Source organism: Nicotiana tabacum, chromosome 22, assembly GCF_000715075.1.
Source record: "Nicotiana tabacum cultivar K326 chromosome 22, ASM71507v2, whole genome shotgun sequence".
In the NCBI taxonomy this organism is placed as follows: Eukaryota; Viridiplantae; Streptophyta; class Magnoliopsida; order Solanales; family Solanaceae; genus Nicotiana; species Nicotiana tabacum.
Genome location: NC_134101.1, coordinates 133516787 through 133534634, shown reverse-complemented (window position 1 = coordinate 133534634; position 17848 = coordinate 133516787). Strand labels below are relative to the sequence as shown.

General features: G+C 34.8%; 1 long non-coding RNA gene across 1 annotated transcript; it reads left to right on the top strand.

The window, feature by feature from the left end:
* Positions 1-5537: 5537 nt before the first annotated feature.
* On the top strand, positions 5538-16734 carry LOC107817986 (uncharacterized). Its single transcript, XR_012705115.1, has 3 exons — positions 5538-5653; positions 6020-6108; positions 16325-16734. It is a non-coding gene; the product is annotated as an uncharacterized LOC107817986 (long non-coding RNA).
* Positions 16735-17848: the final 1114 nt, after the last annotated feature.

Genomic DNA, 17848 nt, shown 5'->3' with positions numbered 1-17848 from the left:
GTCGGACGAGTGTGAGGAGAGCTTTCAGAAGTTCAAGACAGTCTTGACCACAGCTCCAGTATTAGTTTTACCATCAGCTTCAGGTTCATATACCGTGTATTGTGATGCTTCGAGATTTGGTATTGGTTGTGTTTTGATGCAGGAGGGTAGAGTTATTGCTTATGCTTCTCGTCAGTTGAAGCCCCATGAGAAGAACTACCCCGTTCATGATTTGGAGTTGGTTGCCATAGTTCACGCGTTGAAGATTTGGATGCATTACTTGTATGGTGTGTTTTGTGAGGTGTTTACCAATCATCGTAGCCTCCAGCACTTGTTCAAGCAAAAGGATCTTAATTTGAGGCAGCGGAGGTGGTTGGAATTGCTTAAGGATTATGATATCACTATATTGTACCATCTGGGAAAGGCCAATGTGGTGACCGATGCTTTGAGCCGAAAGGCGGTGAGTATGGGGAGTTTGGCATATATCCCAGTTAGGGAGAGACCTCTTGCAGTTGATATTCATGCCTTGGCCAATCGGTTCGTGAGGCTGGATATTTCGGAGCCCAATCGGGTATTGGCTTGTGTGGTTTCTCGGTCTTTCTTATATGATCGCATCAGCGAGCGCCAGTATGATGATTCGCATTTGCCAGCACGATGATGCCAGAGATGTGACTATTGATGATGAAGGGGTGTTAAGGATGCAAGGCCGGATTTGTGTGCCCAATGTGGAAGGGCTTCAGGAGTTTCTGGAGGAGGCCCATAGCTCGCGGTATTCTATTCATCCGGGTGCCGCGAAGATGTATCAGGATTTGAGGCAACACTATTGGTGGAGAAGAATGAAGAAAGACATTGTGGGATTTATAGCCCGGTGTCTCAATTGTCAACAGGTGAAATATGAGCATCAAAGACCGGGTGGCTTGCTTCAGCGGATGGATATTCCATAGTGGAAGTGGGAGAGGATCACTATAAACTTTGTAGTTGGACTTCTACGGACTTTAAATAAGTTTGATGTTATTTGGGTGATTGTGGATCTGCTGACCAAGTCTGCGCACTTCATTCCTGTGTGTACTACCTATTCTTTAGAGCGGTTGGTAGATATCTATATCCGGGAGATTGTCAGTTTGCATGGTGTCCCCATTTCTATCATTTCAGATAGGGGCACTCAGTTTACTTCGCAGTTTTGGAGGTTTGTGCAGCGAGAGTTGGGTACTCAGGTTGAGTTGAGCATGGTTTTTCACCCTCAGACGGACGGGCAGTCTGAGCGCACTATTTAGATATTGGAGGACATGTTGTGTGCTTGTATCATTGATTTCAGAGGGTCATGGGATCAGTTTCTGCCGCTTGCAGAGTTTGCAATTAATAACAGCTACCAGTCGAGTATTCAGATGGCTCCATATGAGGCTTTATATGGGAGGCGGTGTAGATCTTCAGTTGGTTGGTTTGAACCGGTTGAGGCTAGGCTATTGGGGACAGACTTGGTGCAGGATGCTTTGGAGAAGGTGAAGGTGATTCAGGAGAGGTTTCATACAGCGCAGTCGAGGCAAAAGAGTTATGCTGACAAGAAGGTTCGAGATATGTCCTACATGGTTGGTGAAAAGGTTCTGTTGAAGGTTTTGCCCATGAAGGGTGTTATGAGATTTGGGAAGAAAGGGAAATTGAGTCTGCGGTTCATTGTGCCTTTTGAGGTGCTTCGGAGGATTGAGGAGGTGGCTTATGAGCTTGTTTTGCCACCCAGCTTGTCGAGTGTGCATCCGGTATTTCATGTTTCTATGCTCTGAAAGTATGTTGGGGATCTGTCTCATGTTCTCGATTTCAGCACGGTTCAGTTGGATGATGATTTGACTTATGACGTGGAGCCAGTAGCTATTTTGGGTCGTCAGGTTCGAAAGTTGAGGTCAAAGGATATATCTTCGGTGAAGGTGCAGTGGAGAGGTCGGTACGTGGAGGAGGCTACCTAGGAGACCGAGTGGGAGATGCGGAGTAAATATCCTCACCTGTTTGAGGCTTTAGGTATGTTTCTTGACTCGTTCGAGGACGAACGTTTGTTTAAGTTGGGGAGGATGTGACGACCCGACCAGTCGTCTCATGACTTACCGCTCCATTTCCCCCTTCTCTGCTTCTTATTGCTTGTCTATCAGTTCTGTGTGTGATCGGGTTGGTTGGCTCGGGTTCGAAAAGGATTTGGTAAGGTTTGAGACACTTAGTCTCTTTTGAAGAAGCTTAAGTTGGAAAAGTCAACCGGATGTTGACTTACGTGTTAGAGGACTCGGATGTGAGTTCCGATGGTTTTTTTAGCTTCAGGAGGTGATTTGGGACTTAGAAGCGTGATCAGAATGAGTTTTGGAGGTTCGGAGTTGATTTAGGCTTGAATTGGCGAAGTTGATATTTTGACGATTTTCGATTGGTAGGCGAGATTTTGATATAGGGGTCGAAATGGAATTCCGAGAGTTGCAGTAGTTCCGTTGTGTCATTTGGGATGTGTGTGCAAAATTTTAAGTCATTCGGACGTGGTTTGGTTGGGTTTTTTATCAAAAGCAGAATTTGGAAGATTTTTGGAAATTTAGGCTTGAATCTGACGTGTTTTGGTTGATTTGATATTGTTTGAGGTGTTTTGAAGAATAGTACAAGTTTGAATAAGGTTATGGGATATGTTTGTGCTTTTGGTTGAGGTCCCGGGGGCCTCGGGGTGATTTCGGATGGTCGATGGGGAAGTTTGAGATTTTGCAGCTGAAGATTTTTCTGCTTCTGGTATTTCCGTACGTGCGGATTGGGGACCGCAGGTACGATACCGCAGATGTGAGGATGGGATCCGCAGAAGCGGAAATGAGCTAGGGAGGTAGAAACCGCAGAAGCGGTTAGGAGGACCGCACCTACAATGTCGCAAATGCGGATATTTCATCGCAGATTCGGAAGCATGGGAACTTAAGTCAAAACCGCATAAGCGGTTGGTTGACCGCAAATGTGGTACCGCAGAAGCGGTAAATTGGCCGCAGATACGAAAATGCCTGGGCCAGAAGGTATAAATTGTTTCCTTCGCGATTTTTGAGCTATTCCACCATTTTTGACTCGGCTTGGGAGCTTTTTGGACGATTTTGAAGAGAGATTTCAAGGGAACTTCATTGAGGTAAGGATTTTGGACCTAAAACTCGTCCCTATGGTATTATTTCACGGATTAGAGCTATAATTAATGAAATTTAATGGTTAAAATTGGGAAAACTAGGGCTTGGTATTGGAGACCTAGAATTGAGGATTTGAGGGACCTACTGTGGTCAGATTTTGGTACTTTTTATATGTATGAACTCGTGGGGAGATAAAGAACCTATTGATGTGAATTTTATCGAATTACGAGACGTGGGCCCGAGGTTCAGGCTTTGATAATTTCGGGATTTGTGTTGTATATTGATTATTTTCGCTTGGGCTTCATTTTTTTAGCATATTTTGACGCCGTGATTCTGATTTTGGATAGATTCGACGCGATTGGAGGCTGATTCGAGGGGCAAAGGCGTCGCGAGCTAGAGATTTGTCCGGTTTGGGGTGAGTAATGATTGTAAATGATGTTCTGAGAGTATGAAACCCCGGATTGCACATCGTTGTGCTATATTGGGGTGACGCACACGCTTGATGACGAGCGTGGGGTCGTGCACTATTGGGAATTGTGACTTAGTCCGTCCCGAATGACTATTTTACCACGTATTTGACTGAAAATCTATTTGTTATCATCATTATTTGGGTTGAATGTCATATTTGGGCCTCGTGCCAATTATTTGAATCCTTCGGGGATTTTTATTGATATTTCCTCACCGTTTTAACTTTATACTTGGACTCAGTCATGATATATTTCACCGTTTTCATACTCAACCATGTTTACTATGTTTTAACACTTATATGATTTTTTAAATGATAATTGGGTTGAGAAATCCTGTTTTACTACTGCCGAGTGACTTGTGAGGATTTTTGACTGAGTAAGGCCGAGGGCCTATGTTGTGAGGAAACACTGAGCTTGATTTGAGGCCGAGGGCCTGAGATATATACGCCATGAGGTGGCTTGATTGATATGAGGCCGAGAGCCTAGTGATGATGCCACGAGATGGCTTGATATTGCGCTTAGGCCGTAAGAGGCCCCTTCAGGAGTCTGCACACCCTCAGTGAGCACGGGGTACACATTGTGATGTGAGATATAGCCCGAGGGGCTGGTATTGTTCTGAGATATTGCCCGAGGGCGGATTTGTTGATGTTGTGCCCGAGGGACGAACCTTTATGTGTTTATTTTCCTTAATTTCCTGTCATTTACCTGCTCAAATTGTTGAAAAAGGTTTTCGTGAAGTTTAATTTGAGTTAAATGACCTTCACATATCTTTTATCGATTTTACTGCTTCACTGGTTTTACTGCTTTATTATAGTATGCAAATGTGCTTTACGTGATTTCCTGCTTTCAGTCTTTATTTATGATTATTACTCACTGAGTTGGAGTACTCACTTTACTCCCTACACCCCGTGTGCAGATTTAGGCGAATCTGGTCCTACTCCCGAGTGCTGATCTTTCCAGCTCAGGCGGATCCGATGAGTCTCTAGGTAGCTATCGGCGTTCTCAGCCCGGAGCTTCTTCCCTATCTTATTTCTCCATGTTCTTAGTTACTGTATTAAACTCTGTAGATTCCTCTGAGTATTCCGGATTGTTTAGATGCTCATGACTAGTGACACCCCGGTATCGGACTGTGTTGGGTTGTATTCCGCAAATTATGCTATTATCTGCTTAAACTTTGAATTATTTTATCATGCTTTAGACTGTTTCTTATTGTTTAACTGTTAAATACTGAAATGGGAAGTGTCGGCTAGCCTTGTCTTCACGAGAGGCGACCGAGTCCGGATTTAGGGTCGTGACACCAGGTTTTCTATACAGAACCAAATCCTAAGTTTCCATCAAATATGCATGTTGTTGTAGATATATTTAAATTTGTATTAAAGTTTTTGAAATTTGTTTTTACTTTGTGTGTTGTTGTACCATACACTATTCTTTTCTTAAAATAGGTAATTATGGCAAAGAAAGAGAAGAGTTGCGCTAATTATGGCTTAAAATAGGTAAGATACAACCGGAAGGAGTCTTATCTAGATGGAAGGACAATTTGGACTTCGATCCTTTTGGTTACGCCCTTTTTCAAGCAAAACATCCCCTAATTTAAGGCACTGATAATGGATTGTATATAAATTGTAAGAAAAACTTGTTTAGGATGGGTAATATACAAAATTTGAATAATTTTAATAAATAAGTGTCAAATATTGTATTAAATAAGTTTCAAATATTGTATAGGAATGAAAAAATTCCTACTTGTTTTAGTATAATAAGCGTATTTTTCGATTGTAATGAGTCATTGATGTCATCTGTAGCAGGTTATCAATATGTATGTTACAAAAAGTTGCTGCTGATTTATTTTATAGACCTTATTCTACTATATAGTAAGTGAAGGTGTGAGGTACGACGAAGGGTAATTCGGTAATTGTGCCTTACTTTATGGGTAATTTGGTAAGTATATGATTCTTTCCTTAAGTAACATGTGTGCTGCTATACATAGTCCCACAGTAGTCACTTATCCTTTTACTTTTCGTTTTTCAATTCTTTCTCAATTTTTTTGCTCTTTCTGGTTTTCCCTCTTTCAAGTGTGAGCTCATTGATCTGGTAAGTTTTCTTGCAATCTTTTGTTTTTTGCCTATATGTTGATAAAAATCAGGATTTGATCTTAACTGATTCAAAGTTTATCCATCTTTCTTCTATTTGAATTTGGTGTGAGCTCTCTGATTTGGTGACTTATTTGTACTGTTTTTCTTTGTTTATTGTACTTGTTCTGCTGGTAATTAAAAATTAGATAGTATATGTTAGTTTTCTATTCGTTTGAATAATTTCTTCGTAGAATTTTTTACATGCATGTCAGTAATTGTCCTTGTTTTGCAGATGCATTATGAATTTTGTCTTTTGCCAACTAAATTAGTATAGAATTAAACCGTTCTACTGAAAATTTGACTTATCAAAATTTACTGCTGGAAGATTGGGTCTCAGGCGAAAAAGGAGGAGGAGATCTTCAATTGGATGAGACGAATTTGCGCGCTAGCAAGTCATGCAACAACAGAATAGTGGTAATTTTCACTTGAAGTTGATGGATTATTATATGCAGCGGAAGCAATTCCAGTATCAAAATCACATGTAATTTAGACAACTAGCATAAACGGGATTTCACGGGTTACCTCTTGAAGCGTGAACATATCTTTTCTACCACGTGAGCCTTCAGTTCCATAACTTCTTAATAGAATCTCCATCACCCGCACAATCGTGATCCTCGAACGTTCCCCGGTCTTCTACTGTGTTACCCAAATAATACCCGAAAATAGCAATTTCGTGTGGGCGAAATTTCTAGGAAAACTTGGCTAAAAATTTCAGTCACCATGTACTCATCCCTCTAGGTGGAAACCTTATGTATTTATAGCACAAGTTTTAAGGGTTAAGACCCTTTTCCAAAACCTGTTAGGTTTTCTTTTCCACCAGAAAAAGGATTCCTTTATTTCCTATTATTTAGGCACAGTAGGGACCACAGAATTTAATTAACAAGGCTTCCAATTATGGAATTAATTTGTAATTTTCGAAATTAATATCCACCATAATTAATTACGAATTATTCCACTAAAAATTCGTAATTACACTCCTTATTCAATTTCGAAATTCATCCATTAAATCTTATTTAACTCCTCATGTTAAGATTCAGATACGAATCAATTAAATTAAATTACTGGCGATTTAATTTATTGATTATTTCCTTTAGACTTTCGCTTAACTTATTTCATGTGTCGGATACAAAATCCACCGGCCGGGTTTACACGTGAAAACTTATAAGCTTTCATAAAGGTATATCATCAATCTCTAAACTGAGACATGGATTCCATCAACTAACTATTACTTCGCCAATATATATTATTATTATCCAATTTACCAGGCATATTGATCCACGAAAGAATCTCGCCTTTTAATAAATCAAAACAGTAATAATATACACAACTAATAATAATTATATCAAGATTAAGAGTATAAGTACATTTAATGGCTAGAGAGTTTATTTTATTAAGTCAGTATAAAATACTTATCTCTACCTGATCCGTTCAATACATACAAAATGTACTAGCACAAGAAGTTGGAATGAAACCATTCCCATAATCAAGATTAATTATATTTAATCTTGTGCTACAATCATTCCTGATGGTTTGTCCAATTCCATCATTAGATTGTGAACTCAAACTTTATACTTATATGAACCGATGATTTAATCTTCCGTGTATAAGCTAAACTATATACACTAAATCATCTACTATATAAGCAAAGGACACAGACTATTATATGATCTATTTAAAACTTTATTAAAACTGAATAAACAATTATTTCATAATAAATACTATATCTAAACCAAACTCATGGTTAATAGTATATATCCCAACAATCTCCCACTTAGACTTTTAACCATGATAATTATTAGAATATACTATATCCAAATGCATGGTTAATAGTATATGCCCCAACAATCTCCCACTTAGACTCATAACCATGCATCTACAACTTTCTCAGGCATTCTTTTACATGACTATTAAAAGTCTTCACCAAATAAGGTTTTGTTAAAGAATCTTGCCAAGTTATATCTGATGCAATATTTGTCCAGTAGTACTTTGTCGTAATTATCTAGTTTGGTATTAAACTCTTCAGAGATCCTGTTACCGAAACTATCCCAAGAATGAACACCGAACTATAATTTTCTTTAGCTTTCTCCCACTAAGACGAAGTACCACTAATATTACCTTCGTTACCTCACAACATTGAAATATTAGTGACTTCTTACTATAGTGTTCAATGTTCAAACATCACTCCCACTCGATAAAGGCATATTATGTCTATTAACGTTCTCCCACTACTTAAATGCAATGGAACGTCAATTCTGATGTGTGGGTTTTGATGTTCTTGAACATCTAGTTATTTCTTTGCCCAGTTCCTGTAAAAATAGTTTACTTCTAGGAACATGTTTTATTAAACAGTCCTTATCTAGAAAAATGCATTTGTTTTAACAATTGCCTTATTTTCTTTAGGACAATAAAATAAAGCTTCATTCGTTTTCTTGGATATTCGATAAACATGCACCTATCCATCCTTAGTTCCAACTTACATATCTGCTTTCCCTTTCAGCACATATGCGGGATAATCCTATATCTGAAGATGCCACAGACCAAGCTTACATTTAGTCGACAGTTCTATAGATGTCCCAGGTACTAGCTTAGAATGAACTAAATTCAGAATGTAATTTGAAGTTTCCAGGAAATATTCCAAAAATAAATAAGGCAAATCTGAATAACACGTCATTAGTCTATCCATATCCAAAAGAGACTTATTTCTTCTTTCTACTACACGACTCTATTATGGAGTTTATGGTGTAGTCAATTGAGATGTAATCCCTATTCTGATATGTAACTAAAAAACTCTTTAGAGAGATGCTCGCCACTACAATCAAATTGTAGTAACTTAATATATTTCTTTGGTGCTTCTCTATTTCAAGTCTTAAAAACCTTGAATTACTTAATTCATTAAGACTTACAGTGCATCAAATAAATATATTAATATTTTGAGTAATCATTTATGAACGTCATAAAATACTCAAAATCTATCTCTTACGAGTATGTTCATTTAACCATACAAATCAGAAAGGATTCATTCTAGCTTATCACTAGTTTTATTTCCTTTTAAAGGGAAACATCTTTTAGTCAAATTTCCTTCCAAACAGGATCCACAAGTTGGTAGTGCCTCTACTTTCAATGAACCTTAAGGTCCATACTTGACCAACTTGAAATCCTATCCAGATTAATATGACTTAGATAAAAGTGCACATATAAGTTTTACTCAATTTTGAAGAACATATTCTCTTATGAGGTAGACTAATATTGTTCTGTTCAGGAGAGACATCAATATATAATAACAAGGTCATGCATTCATGTACCACAAGTGATAAAGTGTTTATTAAGCTCAATAACTCAAGAGTTATTCGAAAAATAAAGCAAATATCCATCTCTTATTTTGCCCAGAAACCGGAATTAAATTCCTTCTAACAAAAGTACATATATTGCATCCTTAAAATTAATGCCTTATCACTAAAAGAAAATTTTAACAAGTAATACGACAAATTGCATAAAATCATTGTGAAGTTGAGATAAAAATATTAAATAGATCATAATAAGTCAAAACACTGAATAGTAAATTTCAGACTGCATTCAATATTTATATACATACATGCATCTGGAATAATAAATTTCGATGGGAAAAGAATTATTCATGCAAAGTATATTATATAATGCAAGAATTATACAATCCAAAAATAAATAGAACCAACTCAGATGGAGAGCATACTATTATTTTCAGTCAATTGTATATAACTTTTTAATACAAAAATTTTAAAACACACTACACATATATGTCATGCATCTTGAATAGCAATTTCGATGGGAAAGAACTACTCATGCAACATACATATGCAATGCCAGATTATTCACTCCAATAATTAAAACAGACCCAACTCAGATGGAGAGTATACTGTTAATTTAAGTCAAGTGAACATCATTTTTAATAGCTCTAGTTTCATTGATCCAACATGTATACTCAGATGGAGAGTAAGTACACGATGTCAATTACTAGTATTTCACCTAGTGAGCTTACAATAAATTTATCCGATATGGAGGAAGACCTAAAGTCAACACATAAATTTATTACTCACTTGAAATTAATAGTGGAAGACCATAGAAATATATTTCTATCACCACTTAATCATGATTGTATTGTAGTTACAAAATTGATTCAACCCTTTAAGCTCAGATGGAGAGTTAATACTGGTTATCAATAACTAGTAACTATAGCCAGTGAGTTCATAATAAATTTATCCGATATGGAGGAAGACCTAATGTCAACACATAAATTTATTATCTCACTATAAATAAAAAATGAAGACAATAGGGGTTTATTCCCATCACCACTTTATCACAACCACGAACTTTTCTCTGAGGATTAAGTTCCATATTAAAAAAAATGCTCAATACCCATTTAAACAGTCTTAAAATACTAAAATTAATATTTCACACTGTATAGTGGTGATTATTGTTGACTGGACTATTTCTGATAAATCTACCAAATTTCATATCAATCAAAAATTGCGACCAAATTTGGAAAATTATCATTTTAAGCATTTTTTTAAGAATTTAAAATATGACCTACATTTTTTTTATCATATACCAATTCATGTCAAATCAACATGTGTTATCATGTTCCAGATTAGACATATAAAATGATAGAAAGAATGACTTTTCGTATGTAAATCACATTTTAATCCGTCAAACCTCCAAAAAACTCACCTAAACGATCCCAAATCGTCAAAATACGATGTGATTCACTGCATAGCAGTGAGTTCTTCTTAAATGATCGTTTCCAATGATCCTACCGAATTTCAGGTCATTCGGAGATCGTGAAATTCATGATCGCCAAAAACTAGACCAAATTCGAATAAATTATTTTTTTTGGCGTAGTCAGGATTAAATCCATGTGATTTGCATTCTTGCTATATATAATATCAAGTTGAATCATCATGTTTCAGATTTAACACAAATATAGCCGATATATAAAGAATAATTTTTCATATTTATAACAAATTCAATTTAATAAACTGCTTGAAAACCCATCTAGACGACCTCAAAATGCCAAAAAAACAACATGATTCACTGCATAGCAAGGAGTTTTTTTTCACTAGATCGTTTTCAATGAACCCACCAAGTTTCAGGTTAATCGGAGTCCGTCAAATTCATGACCACTAGCCTGTAACCAAACTCGGAGAATAACCGTTTTAAGTAGTTTCATGAATTAAAATAAATATGATATTGATTTCCATTCTCCTTATAATTACACTATGAGCTCAAGGCATATATTATTTTCTTCCTATTTCTAGGATATATAATATCTCCTTTTGCAATAAATTATCCTTTTATTAAATACATAAGAACCTGAGATATTATATTTTCTCCCGTTCAGTGAAAACCCCAATATCTCTTCTCATGGGTGGAGTTAGTTTCACTAGTACCAAAAGATAAATACTCTTTTTCTAGTTATGAACCTCCACCATTAATGTAGATTTCTCAAGGATAATTTTCACATGGTATATTAAACATATTTCAATGACTCAAATACATAGACCATTTTGTGGATCCTACTTATTAATCATATTGCTCAATCCATGAATAGATATAATTTCACATGTACAAATTTACTAAGAATTTTTCATGAGTTCAAATAAACAAACCACTTCAGTGGTAACTATTTATTACTCATAAAATTCTCAATTTACAAGTGAATATATATTTAGCTCATAAAATTATTTTATGGTAGACCATAGCTTAAAAGTCATACCAGCATTATAAAACTCATACAACATAGAACAAAATTCTTCATCGAAAATCCAAACTAGTAATCACGTAGGGCATGAAAATATAAACTTAAATTTGAGAAATTATTTATGCACAAACATGCCAAACGCTCCAATCATTAGTCATCCAGGATATCAAATAGAGAATTTTACTTTCTTACAAAATAATTATATCATTACACAATATGAATTATACCTTGTAAGACCTAGTCAATAAAATCTTACACCTCTATTATTGAATTTAATACAACAACACGTTTATTTGCTAATAGTCAATGTGTAAACCTATTATATGACTAGTATTTAATCATGGGGACCATGGGGAGTCATCCCCAACACCATTGAATTTAAAAAGAATTAAAATTATTAAGAAATAATTTCCAGAAAATAGAAAAACGTCCAAAACACAGTCCAAACGACCTCAAAACGCTGAAAAATACCATGATTCACTGCATAAGCAGTGAGTTTTTCTCACCACGTCGTTTCCGATGGACCCACCAAATTTCAGCTCAATCGGAGTCCGTCAAGTTCACTGACCTCCGAAAATTCCGGCTATTCGGTCAAAAACAGGTTTTGCGTTTTTCTAGGATTTACCCCAAAAAATTCAGATAATCTCAATCAAATATCAATAAGAAAATATATATCTCATGATTATAAGAATAATCCATAAATTATGCACAGTTAATTCACAAAACAGCAGTGCAGTTTTTCAGAAAATCACATATATATGTAATTCAAAAAATGCACATAAACACCATATTCTTGTTTCATGAAAAACTTAGCTATCTAATTAGATGTGAGTGAGCTCTGATACCAATTGATGGATTATTATATGCAGCGGAAGCAATCCCAGTATCAAAATCACATGTAATTTAGACAACTAGCATAATCGGGATTTCACGGGTTACCTCTTGAAGCGTGAACATATCTTTTCTACCACGTGAGCCTTCAGTTCCATAACTTCTTAATAGAATCTCCATCACCCGCACAATCGTGATCCTCGAACGTTCCCCGGTCTTCTACTGTGTTACCCAAATAATACCCGAAAATAGCAATTTCGTGTGGGCGAAATTTCTAGGAAAACTTGGCTAAAAATTTCAGTCACCATGTACTCATCCCTCTAGGTGGAAACCTTATGTATTTATAGCACAAGTTTTAAGGGTTAAGACCCTTTTCCAAAACCTGTTAGGTTTTCTTTTCCACCAGAAAAAGGATTCCTTTATTTCCTATTATTTAGGCACAGTAGGGACCACAGAATTTAATTAACAAGGCTTCCAATTATGGAATTAATTTGTAATTTTCGAAATTAATATCCACCATAATTAATTACGAATTATTCCACTAAAAATTCGTAATTACACTCCTTATTCAATTTCGAAATTCATCCATTAAATCTTATTTAACTCCTCATGTTAAGATTCAGATACGAATCAATTAAATTAAATTACTGGCGATTTAATTTATTGATTATTTCCTTTAGACTTTCGCTTAACTTATTTCATGTGTCGGATACAAAATCCACCGGCCGGGTTTACACGTGAAAACTTATAAGCTTTCATAAAGGTATATCATCAATCTCTAAACTGAGACATGGATTCCATCAACTAACTATTACTTCGCCAATATATATTATTATTATCCAATTTACCAGGCATATTGACCCACGAAAGAATCTCGCCTTTTAATAAATCAAAACAGTAATAATATACACAACTAATAATAATTATATCAAGATTAAGAGTATAAGTACATTTAATGGCTAGAGAGTTTATTTTATTAAGTCAGTATAAAATACTTATCTCTACCTGATCCGTTCAATACATACAAAATGTACTAGCACAAGAAGTTGGAATGAAACCATTCCCATAATCAAGATTAATTATATTTAATCTTGTGCTACAATCATTCCTGATGGTTTGTCCAATTCCATCATTAGATTGTGAACTCAAACTTTATACTTATATGAACCGATGATTTAATCTTCCGTGTATAAGCTAAACTCTATACACTAAATCATCTACTATATAAGCAAAGGACACAGACTATTATATGATCTATTTAAAACTTTATTAAAACTGAATAAACAATTATTTCATAATAAATACTATATCTAAACCAAACTCATGGTTAATAGTATATATCCCAACAGAAGTCAACTGAGATATCTCAATTATATAAGTATGTTAATATTTAGTTCTATTTATGGAAAACCTTTTGTCTCTGACTGAAATTTAGGAATTTCGATGTTTATGATTATATCCTTCATTTATACTCTTAGGCAACCTATCGGACGATCCCTTTTAGTGTGTCCTTGAAGGTGAGTTTGCGTTTTATTTTCTTTATTGGACGTATTTTTAGCAGTTCAATAAAAAGAGAAAATATCATTGATCCTTGCAATATCAAGAAGTATGATCTTTCTACGACTATGCGATAAGAGTGAATCAAGTAGACAGCTTTAGGCCTTGATAGTCGCATTTTACTGTACATTAGCTAATAAGAAGAGATTGTGAGAGTGATTGAAAGATATTACTAAATTATTAGTCTTCGACAAACTGTTTTCTTACAACCCTCATAAAAAATTATGTAGGTTTAATTTATCTTACCTTCTCCAAAAACAAAAAAAGGAAGTATGAATTTTCTAAACGATCAGATAGTGTTGTCTATAAAAGGTCCAAAAATATGATGAAGTTTATTCTTACGTGTGTTGATACCATAGCAGTTGGATTCTAAAGGATTCAAGAAAGACAATGATTTTAAGCTGTAAATACAATTTCATAAGTGTGAAATTTTTTAATGTAAAATGGTGGCACAACTACGATAAGTGAGTTGGCTAGCTTTCACCTGGTAAAAAATTAGTCCTTTTTTCTTTCTGTTTCAACCAGTTTCTAAGTTGTCAGTATTATGATATGCCATTTTTATTTTTCAGGTATTTAATAGATGTGATGATCTGATTAGATAGACAACTATTATACTTGCTATAATTACCTTTGCTTGAAGATCTCATTATAAGATAAATAAATATTTGCAGCAAGATTTTTGCACTACAAATGTTCTGCTATATAAAATACAATACTCATCTTTATAAAAAATAGAATATAATAGTCACTCAAGAAGCAGGTAAGCTTGACTTTTCGATACATGTGGTCGCATTAGGCGTTCTATGCAGGTCTTGCAAATGAAGTCAGCACTTTTAATTATTTGCAGTTTGAATTAGCACTTCCAACAGATGTATGTTCTCTAAGGTTATTGCTAAATCTTTTACCATTACTCTAATTCCTCTTTATAGATAATTTTGGATGCTGAAACTTAAAATATAGTACGTGAGAGGCATCGTCCTGCAACTCAAGAACTTAATGTAGTAATGTCTTCATCACAGAAGCTTATTGGTTAACTAAATACTTGCACATCCTTTGTAAAATAAGATAGTTGCACCCTATTCTATCGTCAATTGCAAATCCAAAGATATCAAATCTCACCTACTAAAATATTTGAAAAATTCATTCTACTCTGTCCAACATTTGTGTCCAAAAATTTATTCTACTCTGTCCATTAATATGGTCTATTTACAAGTAAAGATCTTTAAATGAGAGGAAGGAGTGCTCAGATTTCTCAAGGAGATACAACGATCCTGAATGATAACACAAAAATCATGCAAAATATTTGACTATGCTGATTATGAGATGGTAACCTATTCTATCTGGTTCATCTTTACCTATCATGTGGTTTCTAAATCAGTATGTTATTCATGAAGTAGGGATCATTGATTCTTTTAGTTGCTGGAGTTGCCCTCTCCTATGCTGCAGCTTGGAAATTGAATTCTTTTTTCTGACTGACGAGAAAACTCTTCGAGGTCCATGATTTTCTGCTTGATTTTCGCAATACATATTTTTCTAAGTGTAGTAGTAATTGGCCAATGTATTCTGCGTAATGGGTTGGGAAAAAAGGAAGGTTTTTGCATATAATCTCCTTTGTCACTCTACTAATTTAGGATTTAGGATTTAGGCTGGCTATTTCTACAAGTATGTGACTTCTTGTTATGTGTGTTGTAGTTTTTTCTCCTCAAATAATCTGTGTAACTGTATGTCTTGGAGTTTTTCCTGCCACGTTTAAAATTTATTTGGTTAACAGTATAGTAAGCCTATAAGATGTGCTTGTAAGCCACATTTCTTTTGCTTTGCTTGGAGCAGTGAGGTTATGACTCTTTCTGTTGATGACCTTTGTTAATGGAGTCTCTGTAAAAGTTAACCCTTTTCTTCTTTCTTTTTTTTTTTTGAAAAGGTAACCCTTTTGTTCTTTCGTGGAACTTCCATACTTATGTAGAATTTTGGATGTCATAATCCTGTGTGAATTTGAAAATCTTCTTATAAATGAGCGCATGTGTGTGCAGTGTATATTAGCTCTGACTCCCTGAATCATTGTATTATCAGTAGATAGATCATTGTTCTTTTCACTATTGAAAATGCACAGGCTAAAGTGTATCTTTGGGAATTTATTTCTATTAATGTTCAAGGGGTAGTATATTTAGCCTTCTGAATAAATGTTCAATTGGAATGCTTTAAATTCTTTCTGTTGCCTTATAGATTATTTGTGGCTGGCTTTCCTTTTCCTTCCCTTCACTTTTTCCCCCTTCATTTTTCCAGTTTTATTTGGTGGTTTTGTGTACTTCCACGCTATATTGATTCAATCCTTTAAAAAGTAGATGATAATTCAATTGCTCTCACTTTAATAATGTAGGTTGTAGATCTGGTACTAAAGTTTATGCGCATAATCCTTTCTTGGTTCATAATTCATTTTTCATTTTACAAATTATTCTCTATGCACCTGTAATTGATTCATTTTTATTCCTATTACTCTTTTGAATGCAGTGCCCTCCAGATCTTTAACTTGTGAAATGTAATCGGATTATCCAAGGATAATTTTTCTCCAAAATCCATTACTTCTTCGGTGACTATCCAGATTTAACGCGTTGAAGGGCTTTCCCACTTAACATCTATTTATTGTAGTTCTAATGTATGTTAGTTTTCCCTCAAGCATGGACATACGTATAGTTGGCTATTCTTAATATTACATATGGATGAATATGCTTTTGTATATGTATTTTGTGGAGGGAAGTGGTGGACTGAGTGATGGACACTTGTAAATGGTGACTGCGAATAGATTTTACAGTCATAAAAGTATATTATAGTGTTGCAGTAGATGTTGGATAATCAAAGTCAATAATTTGTTGGACTTGATTGTAATTTTATCCAAGCACTATGGTTGTGATCTTTTTTCACTTATATGTTGTAGAGCTTTGCTCATCGTATATAGTATGAAACTTTAACATGTTGGTTGAAAATATGTTTTTGCTTGGCTTTTGTAACCTTTTAGCTTGTGCGAATAAAACAGACAATATGTCGGGCATGCACGGGCACCACTCATCTAGTATGTAAAATAAGTATATTGTTAGTATATACTTATGTGAGTGCCTTTGAATGGACACGAATTTTAAAAAGAACTATTTTGTTTGAACTTGTTATCTAAAATAAGTCATAGACATTTTTGTTTATTTCATTAAGTGTAAAATGAGAATTTTAAAATTAAATTATTTTTAAATATAGAAAGATATCATACCTTATGGAACAAATTAAAAAGGAAAGAGTAAAGAGGAAAGAGTAAAGAGGAAACGGTAGCTAAACTTTTTGTGTTATACTCCCTTTCTTCCCTTTCGCTTGTCATATTTATTTTTGCACATGCTTTTAGAAAATATTAATTAACAATAATTTGACTAAATTAACCTTATCTTTTGTTTGATCTCAATTATTGCTTCTTGCTTTCATCAAATTAATCTTTCTCCACTTTATTAGTAAGGATAAAATTGGAAAGAAAGAATCAACTCTTTCTTGTTTTTTTCTAAAATGACAACTATTTAAAAATATCTACTTTTAGTAAAGGTGACATATTTTTCGGAACGAAGAGAGTAGTGAAAACACACATTTATATAAAATCTTTCTGATAAATTGAATGACAACTCCCTGAAGTTATTCTTTTGTTAGCCAGAACTCGCGAAGTTTTTAATTTCCGATCTCTAGACGGAGTTGGGTAGAATTGGTCTACCAAGAAATTCGTTCGTCTAAATGCACCAAAGTCTAGTCAAAACGTAAATCAAAAACCAAGTTGTATATGACGTCACTCTTGGTTGACAAAGTCTATTATATAAATTACTTCTAGCACGCCAATTGTAGATCTAATTCTTCATTAGTTCACTTTTCTCCATAATTCCAACTTTAGATACGTTACCTGAAAGCTGAACGCATTTACAACACTTAATCACACCATGCATTGAAAGCTACAAAGTACTTACCACATTAACAAGACTTTAAAGTCACAGAAAAAGCACTAAACTTAAT